Source organism: Schistocerca gregaria, chromosome X (genome assembly GCF_023897955.1).
Source record: "Schistocerca gregaria isolate iqSchGreg1 chromosome X, iqSchGreg1.2, whole genome shotgun sequence".
Classification (NCBI taxonomy): Eukaryota; Metazoa; Arthropoda; class Insecta; order Orthoptera; family Acrididae; genus Schistocerca; species Schistocerca gregaria.
The window spans coordinates 185,183,009-185,199,281 of record NC_064931.1 but is presented as its reverse complement, the minus strand read 5'-3'; positions in this window follow the sequence as shown (position 1 = coordinate 185,199,281).

Here is a 16,273-nt window from a genome sequence, read left to right as displayed (position 1 = left end):
GGTAACCCAGAGCCAGAATGCGGCCCCCAAAGTGCTCCTCCACGACATCAAACACTCTCCTGCTTCGATGAGGCTGAGCTCCATCTTGCATGAACCACATCTTGTCAAAATCAGGGTCCCTTTGGATAATGCAGATGAAATCATCTTCCAAAACCTTCACGTACCGTTCGATAGTCACCATGCCATCAAGGAATAGTGCACCGATTATTCCGCGAATGGACACTGCACACCACACAGTCACCCGTTGAAGGTGAAGAGACTTCTCGATCGGGAAATGAGGAGTCTCAGTCCAAATGCGCTAATTTTTATTGTTGATGAACCCATTCAAATGAAAGTGGAACTCGTCGGTAAATCAAACTATGCACGTGCATACTAATTCCCATCATGCCTTGCGGCCATCCGTGCAGTTTGAACATCCTAACGTAAGCCATTCAGAAGTTATGAATATTTTATTTCATATAGTCCAATAACTGTCACCCTGTACTTCAGAATACTTGGTTGCCCGTAGCGGTAATTACACACTAAACTCAACCCGAACAGGCCATGAAGGTTCAACCGTACCGACCGGCCACCGTATCATCCTCAGCCTACAGGTGTCACTGGATGCGGATGTAGAGGGGTATGTGGTTAGCACACCACTCTCCCGGCCATATGTCAGTTTACGAGACCGGAGCCGCTACTTCTCAAACAAGTAGCTCCTCAGTTTGCCTCACATTGGCAGAGTGCACTACGCTTGCCAACAGCTCTCGACAGACCGAATGGTCACCGATCCTAGTGCTGGCCCAGACCGACAGCGCTTAACTTCGGTGATCCCACAGGAACCGGTGTTCCTACTGCCACAAGGCCGTTGGCGGGCCTAAAGACAGTGGTGTAATAAACAACAGGACAGGAGTGGAATAACATAATAATAATTATTATTATTTAGTTATTAATTCGATTTAGCTGTACGTGCCTGATATGAAGCATGTTAGCCGGCCGCGGTGGTCTCGCGGTTCTAGGCGAGCAGTCCGGAACCGTGCGACTGCTACGGTCGCAGTTTCGAATCCTGCCTCGGGCATGGATGTGTGTGTTGTCCTTAGGTTAGTTAGGTTTAAGTAGTTCTAAGTTCTAGGGGACTGATGACCACAGCAGTTGAGTCCCATAGTGCTCAGAGCCATTTTTTTTTAAGCATGTTTGTGAGTCTTGGCGTAGAAATCTCTTAAACACAAATGTAAACGACAATATGCGTATTGGATAAATGATGCATTTGTGCAGTTGGGTTTTGAGCAACTTAAATCTGCCATGTTCCAGATAACATTGCCACCCATCAAAAGCATCGAATGCAAGTGGAAATGTTGCTTTCTTCCAGGAATGCTTGATCATATTGTTGAATATGGGGACACTGAACCGATTATAAACAATTGCATGAAGGTTGATGATAACTTTACGATGGTGGAGTTCAGTATCAATGTTGTCCAGTAAATCTCGCTCGTAAAAAAGCTTAGTAAACTTTTTCCACTAGCGAAAAAAGTATAAATCCAAAGATTGGACAAGGAACCGAGTGCCAGGTAGAATGGTTGTTACCCTGATATGTTTATCTAGAATTACAAACAGATCCTGTTGATGGTGTGAAAATAAATCCAGAATCAGGCAACATTCTTTTTCAACATTGGGAGAGGGACAGTTATACCGCCGTTGTTGAAGAATACCCTAGTCCACTTTGCCTCATATTGAAGTCGCTATGAATACGTTCGGAGGTCGATTCATTTTCTTTTGCACAAGAGGACCAAACGTGCCACTTGGTTCACGGAAGACAACGAGGAGTGGAGAAAAAGTCTACCTTCTATGGAAATCATTGTCCCAATTGTATACGAATCTATTATTCCAGATGCTGATTGCACCCCCACGATCGTGTCTCGTTCACTCATGCTACATAGTCTGCGGTCTCTGTGAATGACATAATTAAATCCAAAGTGGTCGGTATTTAGAATCTGAGCTGCTGAATATTAGGAACGATAGTGTCCGTGAACTCAATACCAAATTCAGTAGCACAATTCCCTATGCCTTCTTGCGCGTGAGCATGCTTGTACATTACACGCTGCCTAACTTTGCGACACACAGTCTGCCTTAAAATTCCACACCCAGGTAGATCTACCTTTGAAATCTGTAAGTTGAAGCGCTCTAACTTTTGCGCATGCCCACCACCTTATATCAACATCATGCACAGCCACGGAATTAGCTTGTTCATAAAATTCTCTGACAACAAGATAGATAATATCTGTCCATGACTTTTCTGAAGGGATGCACTATTGTTTTCAGTGACCAGCCTTTATTTTCAGCTTCAGTTATCTTCTTGACATAATCGAAAGCAACATAGTCATTACCTGCGTTATCAGTAAAAGGCTCATAAATTTGTTCCATATCAGTAATGTCCTCGGAAGGCATTTGGATAAGTTCTTCATTCTCCAGGATTTTAGTTGGGGCCGGCCGGTGTGGCCGTGCGGTTCTAGGCGCTTCAGTCTGGAACCGCACGACCGCTACGGTCGCACGTTCAAATCCTGCCTCGGGCATGGATGTGTGTGATGTCCTTAGGTTAGTTAGGTTTAAGTAGTTCTAAGTTCTAGGGGACTGATGCCCTCAGATGTTAAGTCCCATAGTGCTCAGAGCAATTTTTTTTAGTGAGAGTGGCATCTCCAAGTTTCTTGATCAAACCGTGCTGATTAACTGCAACTTAAGTTCTGTTACGAACTAATTATAATGGACAGCTAAAATGTGCGTCACTGACAATTAGTGGATCCGTTATGCCTACGTACAAAACATGAGTTCAATGCCCGCCAGGCACTTCGTGAATATACCTTCTGAGACAAATTTTGGTCGCGAAAGCAGGAAATTTCAACAAATTACGTAGCCCATGACGCAGTCGTCAACAATGTCCTAATAATAGTCGGCACAACCTGTAATTAGTTAATTTCGTTTCCGTAGATCACATTCATGATAAAAGTCGCGATGTGGTACGTGTCAGTTGAGTAAAAGATTGCATAGTCTGTTAGAAAGTATAGAGGTACAAACAAATGGTTCAAATGGCTCTGAGCACTATGGGACTCAACTGCTGTGGTCATTAGTCCCCTAGAACTTAGAACTACTTAAACCTAACTAACCTATGGACATCACACACATCCATGCCCGAGGCAGGATTCGAACCTGCGACCGTAGCAGTCGCACAGTTCCGGACTGCGCGCCTAGAATCGCGAGACCACCGCGGCCGGCTATAGAAGTACATGCTGGACATTTACATGTTTGTAGCTGGCAAATCATTTCTATACGAGACTACCTCCATGCTACAGAAGGATTCAAGGAGAAACAACTTTACATTTGAAAACATTTCTACTTTCTGGTAGACTGAAGGAGTCTTAGAATTTTTCAGTCTTTCTTCAGTGCTTACGTTTATTACATAAAATAATAACAATAAAAGACCAAAAATCGGCTTTTTCAGAAATAGGTTGTTTTGTACGGTTTTAACAGTCACGTTAAACTGAAGATGAAAAAACTGATGTGACTGAAAGCGGTTGCTGCAGCGATAACCGTCATCCGTAACTGCAATACGTGTACGTGGAGGCGGTCCCTCTTTTGGGGCACGCTTTGAATCTCCTGAACATCTGCAACTGTCGGTAATGTTATCTAATGGAATTAGTAAGAGTTTGAATCACATTTGCCAGCCCTACTTAACTGGCGGCCAGTGATACGTTTCCCTCTTCCATCGTACCGCCGGAAGTTCCCTTTATAAACTTTTATACATATTGCGTCAGGTTTTTAAAACCACTTCGAAATCGCGGTGTTTTGCTGTAGACTTCGTGTAACATTCGTCGATATGACAGTTCCATCGTGTTTCTGTCTCAGCCTTAGCAGGACGTGCGTTCCCAAGTTCAGAGTCCAAAAATGTGAAGAAACATTTTTCATTGCCAACATATCGCGACGTTGTGCATGGTATCTATAAACGGTGCATCACAATTAATAGCGGAAACTAACAAGGGAGAAAGAACACGGCAATAGGAACAACAGCGTTCCAGTAAACAGGGCTCCGTTTCCGCGATAACTGCGAACGAGTGGTTACGATCCACCACTGATTCATATGAAATATTTTCATGTTCAGTACAAATGTACCTAAAATGTAAAGTCTTCGATTAAAGGTCAGTCTAACTGGGCTCAAATTTTACCAATGACCTACTGAAGAAGAAATAAAAGAGGCAGTGAAATGCAAACGAGACAGGTGGAAAAAAGTAAGTAAACTGCTTATTATTTCAAAAGTAATCCCTGTAACTTTATACACTTATCCCAAGACGCCCAATGTCATCATGAAAAAATATTTGTAGTTGTTTACGGAGCATCTCTTCGTCCGAAGCAAATCGACGGCAACGAATCTTCTTCAGGACTTCAAAAATATGGGGAGAGCTTACCACAACTAGCGCACACTGGTACGTGGACACCTCGCAAACACTGAAGCGTGCCATGAAGTGAAAAGGCCCAGGAATTTTGCCGGACAGCATCATTCTGTTGCATAATAATGCTGGCCCACGTCTTGCCAATGTTGAATCGAGTACGTAGCAGAGGTTTGTCTAAAAAGCGCATTCACATCTTCCATACAGTACGCTCTCTCATCTATGCGATTTCGACACGTTTGGAGCTCTGAAGAAAGACATTCGTGGCTGTCTATACGTTTCGAACGAGGAGGTGCACGCTTTGGTGCAATCATGGTTCACCAGTATAACGAACCTTGCCTTCCCCGGTACTTTTGCAAATTAACCGAAGTGTTCGATTCCGCATAAATTTTGGCCAGACTTCGGATAAATTTTTTATTTGAATTATGTACTTCTCATCAGAGATATTTGACTGCCAAAAAACTAATTTTCTCTTAATATATTATTACTATTAATCATACCGAGACATTTCTCAATACCGATCTTATTCCATGAACATTTGTAATCACATTTATTGTCAACTAAAATGATCTAAAAACAAATTTACAGTAAACATAAGTTGTTATGCTTCAGTTTTTTGCGCAAACAAAATTTTTGTCCCCAGTTATAATTTTTCTAATTTTAGTATCGATAATGGTATCTATCTTATAAAATAACAAGATGTTACTATTTTTAATACTGTCAAATTTTGTAGCCTTTTCTATTAACCATTAGGCGTGTAAATCTTCGTGAAATTATTTACTTCCAAAACGCACTTTATAAATTAAATTTGAGACACAATTTCAGTTAAGACAGTCATATTAATAGTAACTTGGACTATATCCTGTTCTAGAAGGTACTGTGAAAACTGGACTCGTAATATATAATGCATTGGCACCAAGCCGTCAGAGTAGCGTCAGGCAGATTCAGTGTTGCTTCAGATAGCGTTAAAATGGCGAGAGAGTGTTTTTAGAAGCTATTGAGTTTGGTACAAGTTGTTCTCTGTTAGACTACCTTCTTTGTTTATCTCAGTAAAATTGCACAATATATATTTATAACTGTTGTTGTAAAGTGTGTGTCAAGAGGATATAAAAAATGAAGAAAGTAGTTAAAAGCCACGCAAAGTTCAACCATATTGTCATTTCAACATCGCTGGACAAACGATCTAATAGGGCATATAAGAACAAAGGTACCAGCCCAGACATTGAGACCAACTTTACAAGATAAGTACTATCTATTTGGAAATATAATGTTTCCGCCCTTACTAAATTATTTAAACGTACATACTACAAAGTAGCAAATTTAACGTAGTAATTTTTGCTTCATTATATTATAGTAAGTGAGGAAGGCCGTTATAGTAGGCAACCGCAAACATTTTTCCATCGAGGTATTGACCATCGTGTCTCATAGTGGAATAAATGTATTAACAGTTACGGTGAATACTTTTGAGATAATAAACGGTTTGTGCAGACAATCTTGAAGACGGGGCAACAACAGCTATGAGTATTCATCTTGGGTATTAAAAACCGCTTCATCTGCCGATGGGTCCAACAGAAATCGTACCATCGTTATAGTTTATCCGATCTGAGTATGACAGAGCACGCGGCCACGTCCCCTGTACGCGACTCCGTGTAGATCAGAGAAGCGATCACTACGGTACGATTTGTTTTGGACTCATCCACTGTATTGAAATCTGGCAGTTTTTTTTTTTTTCGATATAGTTCGTTGCGTTTGGTCGGTGCGGATGTCACAAGACATCCGTTCAAATTTATTTTAGATTCCTTGACTCCGTTTTTTTAATTACAGGGAGCACGCAGCCCTCTGACCGAACACGCTGAGCTACAGTGCCGGCAGCAGTTTTTAATCTATGACATACCGTTTTAAGCGGTGTTTTGTTTTGACGGACAACGAATGTTGGGTAAAAAGATTCCGAGCCTTTCCGCTCTAATGTTTAACTTATATGTTCACCTGAAGATGTGGCTTTTAGCGCCACGAAACTGGTAGTGATCCAGTAATAAGGACTATACACAGCTGAAGCGGTTATTAATATCCAATATGAATAAACAGTTTATTTACCTGTTTTCCATCTGTCTCGTTTTAATTACACAGTACTACCTCGGTAAGCTACATGTTACAACTTACTATAGTCTCGAACTTGTTAAAATAGGTGTTCTGCGTATCGTCCTCAAGTCTGGATGCAATAGTATATGCGGCTTTTAGATTTGACTCGAATACTCTCTTTCAAATTCTGAAGGTGGCAGGGATAAAATACAGTGGGCGAAAGGCTATTTACAATTTGTACAGAAACCAAATGGCAGTTATAAGAGTCGAGGGACATGAAAGGGAAGTAGTGGCTGGGAAAGAAGTGAGACAGGGTTGTAGCCTCTCCCCGATGTTATTCAATCTGTATATTGAGCAAGCAGTAAGGGAAACAAAAGAAAAATTCGGAGTAGGTATTAAAATCCACGGAGAAGAAATAAAAACTTTGAGGTTCGCTGATGACATTGTAATTATGTCAGAGACAGCAAATGACTTGGAAGAGTAGTTGAACAGAATGGACAGTGTCTTGAAAGGAGGATATAAGATGAACATCAACAAAAACAAAACGAGGATAATGGAATGTAGTCGAATTAAATCGGGTGATGCTGAGGGAATTAGATTAGAAAATGAGACACTTAAAGTAGTAAAGGAGTTTTGCTATTTGGGGAGCAAAATAACTGATGATGTTCGAAGTACAGAGGATACAAAATGTAGACTAGCAATGGCAAGGAAAGCGTTTCTGAAGAAGAGAAATTTATTAACATCGAGTATAGATTTAAGTGTCAGGAAGTCGTTTCTGAAAGTATTTGTGTGGAGTGTAGCCATATATGGAAGTGAAACATGGACGATAAATAGTTTGGACAAGAAGAGAATAGAAGCTTTAGAAATGTGGTGCTACGGAAGAATGCTGAAGATTAGATGGGTAGATCACATAACTAATGAGGAGGTATGGAATAGAATTGGGGAGAAGAGGAGTTTGTGGCACAACTTGACTAGAAGAAGGGATCGGTTGGTAGGACTGTTCTGAGGCATCAAGGGACCACCAATTTAGTGTTAGAGGGCAGCATGGTGGGTAAAAATCGTAGAGGGCGACCAAGAGATGAATACACTAAGCAGAGTCAGAAGGATGTAGGTTGCAGTAGGTACTGGGAGATGAAGAAGCTTGCACAGGATAGAGTAGCGTGGAGAGCTGCATCAAACCAGTCTCAGGACTGAAGACCACAACAACAACAAAGTATATGCGGCTCTCCAGTGAGTTACGAATTCTTTCAAAAATCTGTGGAACATCCCGTAAAGATCGGCAACTCTGTACAATTAGCTGCTCCAGTTCTTCGACCTTATGGATGGCAGTGCTGTACACTCGGCTTTTGAGATGACCCCATACAGAAAAATCCAGAGACTTTAGGCAAGGTAATTTTGGAGACAAAGGTACGTGCCGACATATCCACCTTGGCTCATACTGCTGCGTTTGATGTCGTCTCAAATCAGCTGCAAGATGTACTGGTGCCTCATCATGCTTGCAGCACATTCTCCAACATTGCAGAAAAGGCACGGGTGAAGTCTGCGCCCAGTTAGATGGGGACTTAATCTTCTAGTCTACATTTCAAATATGTTTGAACTGTGACAGTATTTCAGGCAGAATTCAGTTGCTACTCGTAACCACATATCAGTTATCATGCAAATGGCTCATTTACGATGCTGGAACGTCTTTACTTTTATTACTGTGCACTTCCACCTGAGTCAGTTTTTGTTGTTACGCATGACCCACCCTTCAGGTAAGTTTTCCGTACAGTACGCCTACATCGGAGGTCCAGAGTTAACAGTAGTATCTCGGTCGTACATAATTGATATTAAATGCTGAAAAGTAAAACAGTAGTACACCATCATTATAAAATACAACGCTTTCGATAAAATCACAAGGTTCAATGAAGTACCCTGGCTACCATTAATTACTGTGTAGAGCAAAATGTTCAAAATGTAGTGGTAGATATGATCAGAACATTTGATTTCACGGTTCCAAGTGGTATAGGAATCAGTATACACGGAGATATATGTAAACAATTCGGCCCATGTAAGAGCAGAACTATAATTTTGAATACCCTCACAGTTTTTGTGCTACTCGTATCTAGCAGGATTAGTGCATCATTGTTAAGTCACGTGCAAAAACACGAGCACTATAGCGCTACAGCTGCAAAGCGAAAGTAAGGGCGGCACGATTATTTTTGTGCGCGCTGAAATGTGCGCTTTAGCCCTGCCTCCTTCTCCCTGCGCGCCTGTATGCAAAGTGAAGCGCTAATGAACGCTATTACATTACACTTTAAATTCATTTGGAAACATTAGTATGCGATAAAACAGTCCCGCGAGGCAACAATTTCTCACGGTAACATTTTCAAAGCTTTTTTAAATCCGCAAATATCGCAACCGTCGTTCGCACATTACCATAATTGGCGAGCACTCCTCTTAGCTGCCCGCTGCTGCAATATTTGAAAACTGTTTGGAAATTAATGGTGATGTGTAACTCATCGTGCAGAGCGTTCGCTAACAATTTTAATCGAATAAACGCGCCTGTCCGAAAAAAAATTAAAGCGAAGCAACATTATACACGTTTTCAGAATCAGTTATCTCTGAAACAGTATAAAAGTGTAACACGTTACGTGAAGATTAATATGCATGCAGAGGACGGCGACGAAGGCTTTTATTTGCAGAGCTTAACTGATTCAGTTTTCGCCACCGTTTATTATTTTTGAAGCGAATGGAGATGGGTGTAAATATCAGTTAAAAAGTTTACACTGGTGCACCATGCTTATGTTCATACAGTACGCTGAGAGCAGATATAACGGAATAAAAATGTCTGCTAATCATTTCACATTATTTGTAAGTCTAGGATAAGTTACTAAGCAAATACAAACCAAAAGTTACAATTGCCATTCTGGTCGCAGAAATAGTGAAGCATTGTGATTGTGGTGAAGAAGACATCCCACAAAACATGATAAATGCTGTTCGCATAACTGGTTACCCATTTGAAATAAAATAATCCTACATCAGATAATGAGATCTGATTGGGCTACTTAAAGTAGCATGGACATCAATTAGTATTACATGTTCCATAGGTCTATAATAAAATTTTATGATATGTTGAAGACCATATTCCACATGGCATTACACTCAACGGAAACATGCTAGAGTTCAAGTTCCTTCGTTATCTAGACGAATAACATGTTCAGATGAACAAGGATTGGACGGTAAAATTCACCTAGGTCATTTAAAAAATAAATCCTTCAACAGCCTCAAATGACTTTGAGAGAGGAAGATGGCTGGATTGTGGCTTGAATCGTACCCAGAAATAAGTTCTGGGCGCACCAAATGTAAGTAAAACATATGTGATTTCAAGTTGAAATTATTGTGTTATTGTGACGTATATGCAGTTACAAAACATATACACTTGTTCTGAGTAATCAAAATAATTTTTATATATGAAACATTGTCTCTGTTAACAGGCTACACATCGAAGTCTGGACTTCAGGTCTCTAGTAGCTGAAATCAAATCGTGATTTTTTTAAATGTGAAATTTTATGCATATTTCAATATTTTAAAACGCAAATGTTTAGCGTCATAGTGCTATTAATACTAGCTTGATATAATAATGTGCTATAATACTGATGCTGATAATAATAATAATAATAATAATAATAATAATAATAATAATCAGCATCTTCTTCTTCTTCAGTGCTGAAACCTACGAGTGCAATTCGTAATTTACTTGGGTAATGTTCTGAACTGATTGGGATGTTTGGAATACTTTCATTTGATAATGTTGAGAAAGTACTCAGCATTCGCGATGAACCTGATGCTTCACTTTCTAATGGAGAAGAATTAATTGATCTAGATGACCCAGAATATAACACATCCACCACTGAAACTCCCTAGCGGATTAAAACAGTGTCTACATCCATTACTGTAGACACTCCAGTTTCTATAGTTAGTTCCTTACAGCATCCCCAAGTAAGAATGTACTGCGAGAACAGATCGTGTGTTACAATACTAGTGATAACATGTTATGCACAAGATTTTTCATACCGTGAACGTCTCTGAAAGTAGTGTGTGATGAAATTGTTCCGGAAAATGGACATAAAACTGATCTACTTTGTAAACTACGACCATATAATGACGGAATGATAAATGGATATCTGATGCAAACCAGAGACACGTATGTATGTGTAGATGAGATAATGGTGCCTTTTTCTGGTGTATGCAGTCTCAACCAGTACATTCCTAAAAAATCAAATCCAGTTGATCTGAAAGTATTTCTTCTAGCCAATCCAAATGGAATTACCGAGCGAGATGGTGCAGTGGTTAGGACACTGGACTCGCATTCGCGAGGAGGACGGTTCAATCCCGCGTCCGACCATCCTGATTTAGGTTGTCCGTGATTTCCCTAAATCGCTCCAGACAAATACCGGAACGGTTCCTTTAAAAGGGCACGGCCGACTTCCTTCCCCATCCTTCCCTAATCTCATGATACCGATGACCTCGCTGTTTGGTCTCCTCCCCCAAGCAACCCAACCCAAATGGATTTGTCTTAGATTTTATTTTCTCCTTGGGCGAAAGTACATTCCTAGAAGTAAGAGCTTCTGGGATTTCACTGAGAGAGTCCTCTGTACTCAAACTTACTGGAAGTCTTACACCTGGTCACAGTTTTCCTGTCTCTCTCTTTCTGAACTGAAACTGCTTTGCCCAATTTCACCAGGATAACTGAGTATGGTATGAACCGCATTTTCTCTGATCAGTACACGAAACACTTTTTAAAACATAATTCAGTGTTTTACTAATATAAAACCAGTGATTGAGACCCAGAGTCCAATGTACTGCACCAGCAATTCTGAAAAAAGTAACACTGAAAAAAAATTTGTTTTAATATGCACTTTGGGTATACTTGGTTTCCGCAAAGGTAGTATTTTAAATAAAAGCAAAGAAAACCACCTCTGGGCCTCGGGAGGTTAAACTGATAGTTAGGTAATATTCACTCCTGTCAACATCCACTTTCTTTGGAATTGGAATTATTACATTCTCATTGAAGTCTATAGGTATTTCGCCTGTCTCATACATCTTACACACTAGAAGGAATAATTCTGTAATGGCTGGCTCTCCCAAGGCTATCAGTAGTTCTGACGGAATGTTGTCTACTTCCGGGGCCTTGTTTCGACTTAGGACTTTTCAGTGCTTCTCGCAATATCATATCACCAATCACATCTTCACCTAAGTCCTCTTCCCTTTCTGTAACATTACCTTTAAGTTCATCTCCCTCGTAGAGACCCACTACATGCTCCATCCATCTTTCAGCTTTCGCTTCTTCGCTTTCCACTTGGGCTCTTGATATTCGTACAGGTGCTTCTTTTTTTCTCCAAGGGCCTATTTAATTTTCCTGTAGGCAGTGACTATCTTTCCCCTAGACAAATATCATTCTAAATCTTTACATTTGTCCTCCAGCCATTCCCACTTAGCCTTTTTGCTAGTCAATGTGTTACAATGTTTGTTTGTGGCATTATAGACACTTGTGTTTCCACGAACACTTCGGCTCGTCTGTCCTGATAGGATCAGAGTGCAGTTACCCTGACAGCTATCCACCATTAAATTTTCTTGGGTTTCCACAAATCACTTAAACGTCGGGATGCTTTCTCTTGAAAGAGCACGGCCAGATTCCTTCTCAATCAGACTCTAATGACATCGTTGTCGATGGGACGTTAATTCGTAATCTTTCATTTGTCTAATAAAAGGCTAAATCAATAATCTGAGCCTGTGGCATGCAGTTTCTGATCAATCCCAGAGAAAAACAGAAGTACAATCCGATGGTTAGTTTTAACAATGAAGCCTCTAATAGGTATGCTCCTATTGTAGGTGATATATCCGCCGACACCGGGCAAGGGACTTTTCAGTAGTGTCTCCCCTGTACGGGAATATACATAATGGATGTGCGAATGCAGGTTCTGGGTATGTGGCTGACGAGATATGGAAGTTTGGGTGTGGCCGTGAGTCGTGCTCGGATAGCCAAGTAGAAAGGCGAACGCTCGCAATAATCGAGAAATCTGGGTTCGAGTCCCAGCCCGGCACAAATTTTCATTGTCCTCATTCCAGTCTTCAGCTGATGGTTATCCATATTCGCAACTGAGAGCACATTAATGTATTTCATAACGGCTGTAGTCGCTACAGTGCCTGTTCCTTCGGACATGTACGCATGTCTGAAGAAACATTGCATCGTAATTTAAAATAACATAGGCAGTGCAATATGGTAACATAACGATGAATCCTTAGTTTCAAAAAGTTTTAGCAGGTACCCATCAGGGGCAGCAAGATGAAAACAGTGGCACTCACGGATGGTCGTGTACGGACCTGGTGAAAGCCTGGAAGACAGTATTCATCCGTTGCATGAGTTCAAAGAAACGTTTTAGTAAACAGTATGCTTCTCACAGTGGTCCACAGTTCGCGCAGTAAAAACCAATACAATACTCCTGTCCACAAAGGCAATGTCTCCGTCTTTCGTTGGAAATCAGATGGCTTAGTTACGCAATTAGACCAAAGCTCTAACTTGACCGACGCCAAGTGTCTTGGGAAAGGGTGGGGAGGAGGGAGAGGGGGGGGGGGGTCGACTACAAGTCGGTTATTTGCCAGATTCAGCAGCCCAAAAACTCGAGGAAAACTGTTTACCGCGTTTCTGCAAAAATGAGAAAAAATAACGCCGTCATTGTATCAGAACTTGTTATGTATGTGCACTGACGTACAAAAAGATGTAAAAATAATATAGATCCATTGAACAATATACTTGCGTTACTTACGTTGTGTTCGTAGAGTCCAGTTGTCTAGATCTCTTCAGTACTGTTGAAAATAAAGTTGTTAGTTGTCAGTTTGCGCTCAGAACTAAAAGAAAAGAGCGACGGCAAGTAGACGAATGTGACTGGGGACAATATGGTCGTCTTACAAGGCTTACACGTCACTACCATGTGGTTGCAAGTGATATGGCTAGTTTTCTTTATTATTGTCAATATAAAGAAGGTTTCACCTAAAAATATAAATCTATAATATATTATGATTTAAAGCCTTGTGCTACTTGTTCATGCTGATGGTCATAAGACAGCCATAGCAGTCTAGATGACAGTGAAACGAAAAGGACTGACGCTCTTATCAATGCTTTATTGTGAGGGTCATTGCACATTTCCTGGAATTCTGATCTACGGAATGTTTTTTATTCTGTGTACGTCATTTCATGGTACCTTTTAGCTTTATAGATTTATCTGTTTCGGAAGTAACTGGCTTTTATTCGAGGGGAAGAAAGCTGTATATCCGAATGATACTTGGAAGTAAACTTAGGGTTAGTAAATCAGTATCTTGTTAGTTCAAATAATTTAGAAGTATTCGTATATCACGGATACTATTTCCTAGAGAATTTAATGCTACATTAAAATGAAGGATTTGTGAAAAAATGCATATAAGGAAGATAATTTGTTGCAACCCGTGTTCGCTCAGGTACGAGCAGCCCTTAGCGGCTCGCCCTCTTATGTCATTTACAACTTTTCATGACATCGCCATTACGGCTTAGATTTTTGCAGAATGTGACTCGTAAGTACTTACACACTTTAGTTTATTAATGTCTTATATACCTATTATGTTTTAGAACAGTTTAATTCTGAAGACGACGCTCATAGTAGCGTCGAAACCTGGTCAATTTTGACTTAATATTTGTGACAGAGGGCTTATTTGTTCTAATGTAGATAAGAAGTAAATATGTATGATTTATTTTACAACGCGAGAACTCTAAATTTTGGATACTGATTTCTAAAGGAGGAATAATACGTCATTTTTAAATGACACTTCGATGTTACTCTTGTTGTGTCTGAAAGACCTCACTACCGTCAGTTTTTCAGAAACCACGTTTTCCCATTTGAGCAGCATATTTTCCACTTTCACAAAGACGTTTGACTCCTACTGGTTGTGAAGCAAGCGCATGAAACGACGTGACACTTACTGGCCATCCACGTAATCGCCCAGTGTTCAGAAAATTGCCGCATTTCGTCTCACGGGTGTAAAAGCGTCCGATAGAGGCTCTGTAAAATCGCTGCGCTGAGAACGCGCTGTTGGCCGTCACATCAGTACATCAAGTGTAATTTTTCTCCCACCTCGACTGTCACATTGTTCCGACAGTTCTTTTGTCGACCATTATGCCTTGAAGAATGTTCGATTCTCTCCTCCGTTCTTATTGACCTTCCTTTTGGCACCTTAATCGGTAATAACCCGTATCAAATTAAAATAACTTCTCGTCCTGTTACTTTTTTCCTTGGTGAAAAGAGGTTACAGAAAAGATGTGTAAGGACTTTTCTCTGCTGTGTTGTTTACAAAAGGCTATTAATGTTCGTAATAGGGGACCGATGCAGAGCTTAAATGATACGTGAGGTGGAAGATACACGTGGGGCCTGGTAAATAGCATACCAGTTAAATGACGCTTTCTGCGGTAGTTCAATTAGTTTCACTGCTATTCAAACATTCATGCACAGCAGGTAGCTAACGCATGCTACAAGACTACAGTTATTTTGATGGAGTATTTCCCTCACTTTCGTGCCATCTGCTAGGAAGTAAGACTGAATGTGCACGAACTGTTGCTGCTGATAAATATCTTCGCTTTGACTCCTGTCTCTTCTTGTGCTTCTGTTCCTATGGATGCCAAGTGGTCTCTAGCATGTTCAGAAGGAACACCATGTTGAAAGAGAAAGATGGAATTTTTCTTTTTGTGCCCTAAATACTTGGTATCGTACAGGTTACCCTACTGCCAGTTATTCTGTCGTCTCAGTAAATTTACTTTGGATTTTTCAGCATTTTCGCGGATCCAAAAATCATCCACTGTAGGTAGTAATTATTTTAACCACGTCTCACCGCAAACGTTCACGGAGATAAGGACATTCTACAAACTGAAATGTACTAGCCTTGGAGGCATTTCTACCAGTCACAGATCTTACGAAAGTGATTGGCTGTGTAAATACAAGATATTTTATGGATATAACTTATCACTGGAAACTTACAACCAACAGCGTTAAATCCGGCACACAAATTCTGAGTAAGGTGCTTTCGTGTAACTGCTTCTGTACCTACATCAGTATTCTGCAAGCTACCAAACGGCATCCGGCAGTGATGGGAGCAACCAACTGAAAATTATCGATTCTATCGGTTGTTGGAGAACCATAGATTCATCCGGTTGTAGTTTTAGGTATCGGTTGAATTTTTCATTCGTTCATTTGACTGAGACTAACCTGTGGGAGCAACCGAATGAAAACAGTCGATTCAGTCGGATGGACTACTACTACTACTACTACTACTCACTCACTCACTCACTCACTCACTCATTCTCTCTTTTGGCTAAAATCACTCTGAATGAAAACAACCTAATCAGTTACTATTATTCATAGTATCTTTTCAAATGGAACCACGCTGTAGTTTTTCTGTCGGCTGAACCATTGATATTCATTCGTTCAACTGAAAACACTCTTTACTGTGTTGTAATTGATTGATCTGTGTGAAACCAGTCGGTAGTACTTTCATAGGTTTACTCCCGTGGGTACGTAAAGACATCTCACAGGATACGCGACAGTTAAAATAAACATCATGCATGTTGCTGTTGTGGTCTTCATTCTGAAGACTGGTTTGATGGTGTCTAGTGAAAGCCTCTTCATCTCCGAACAGCTTACTACAATGATATTATACGTATTTGATAATGCTATTTTGTCTAAAACTGACATGGTGAGACCGTGGCTGTGTAC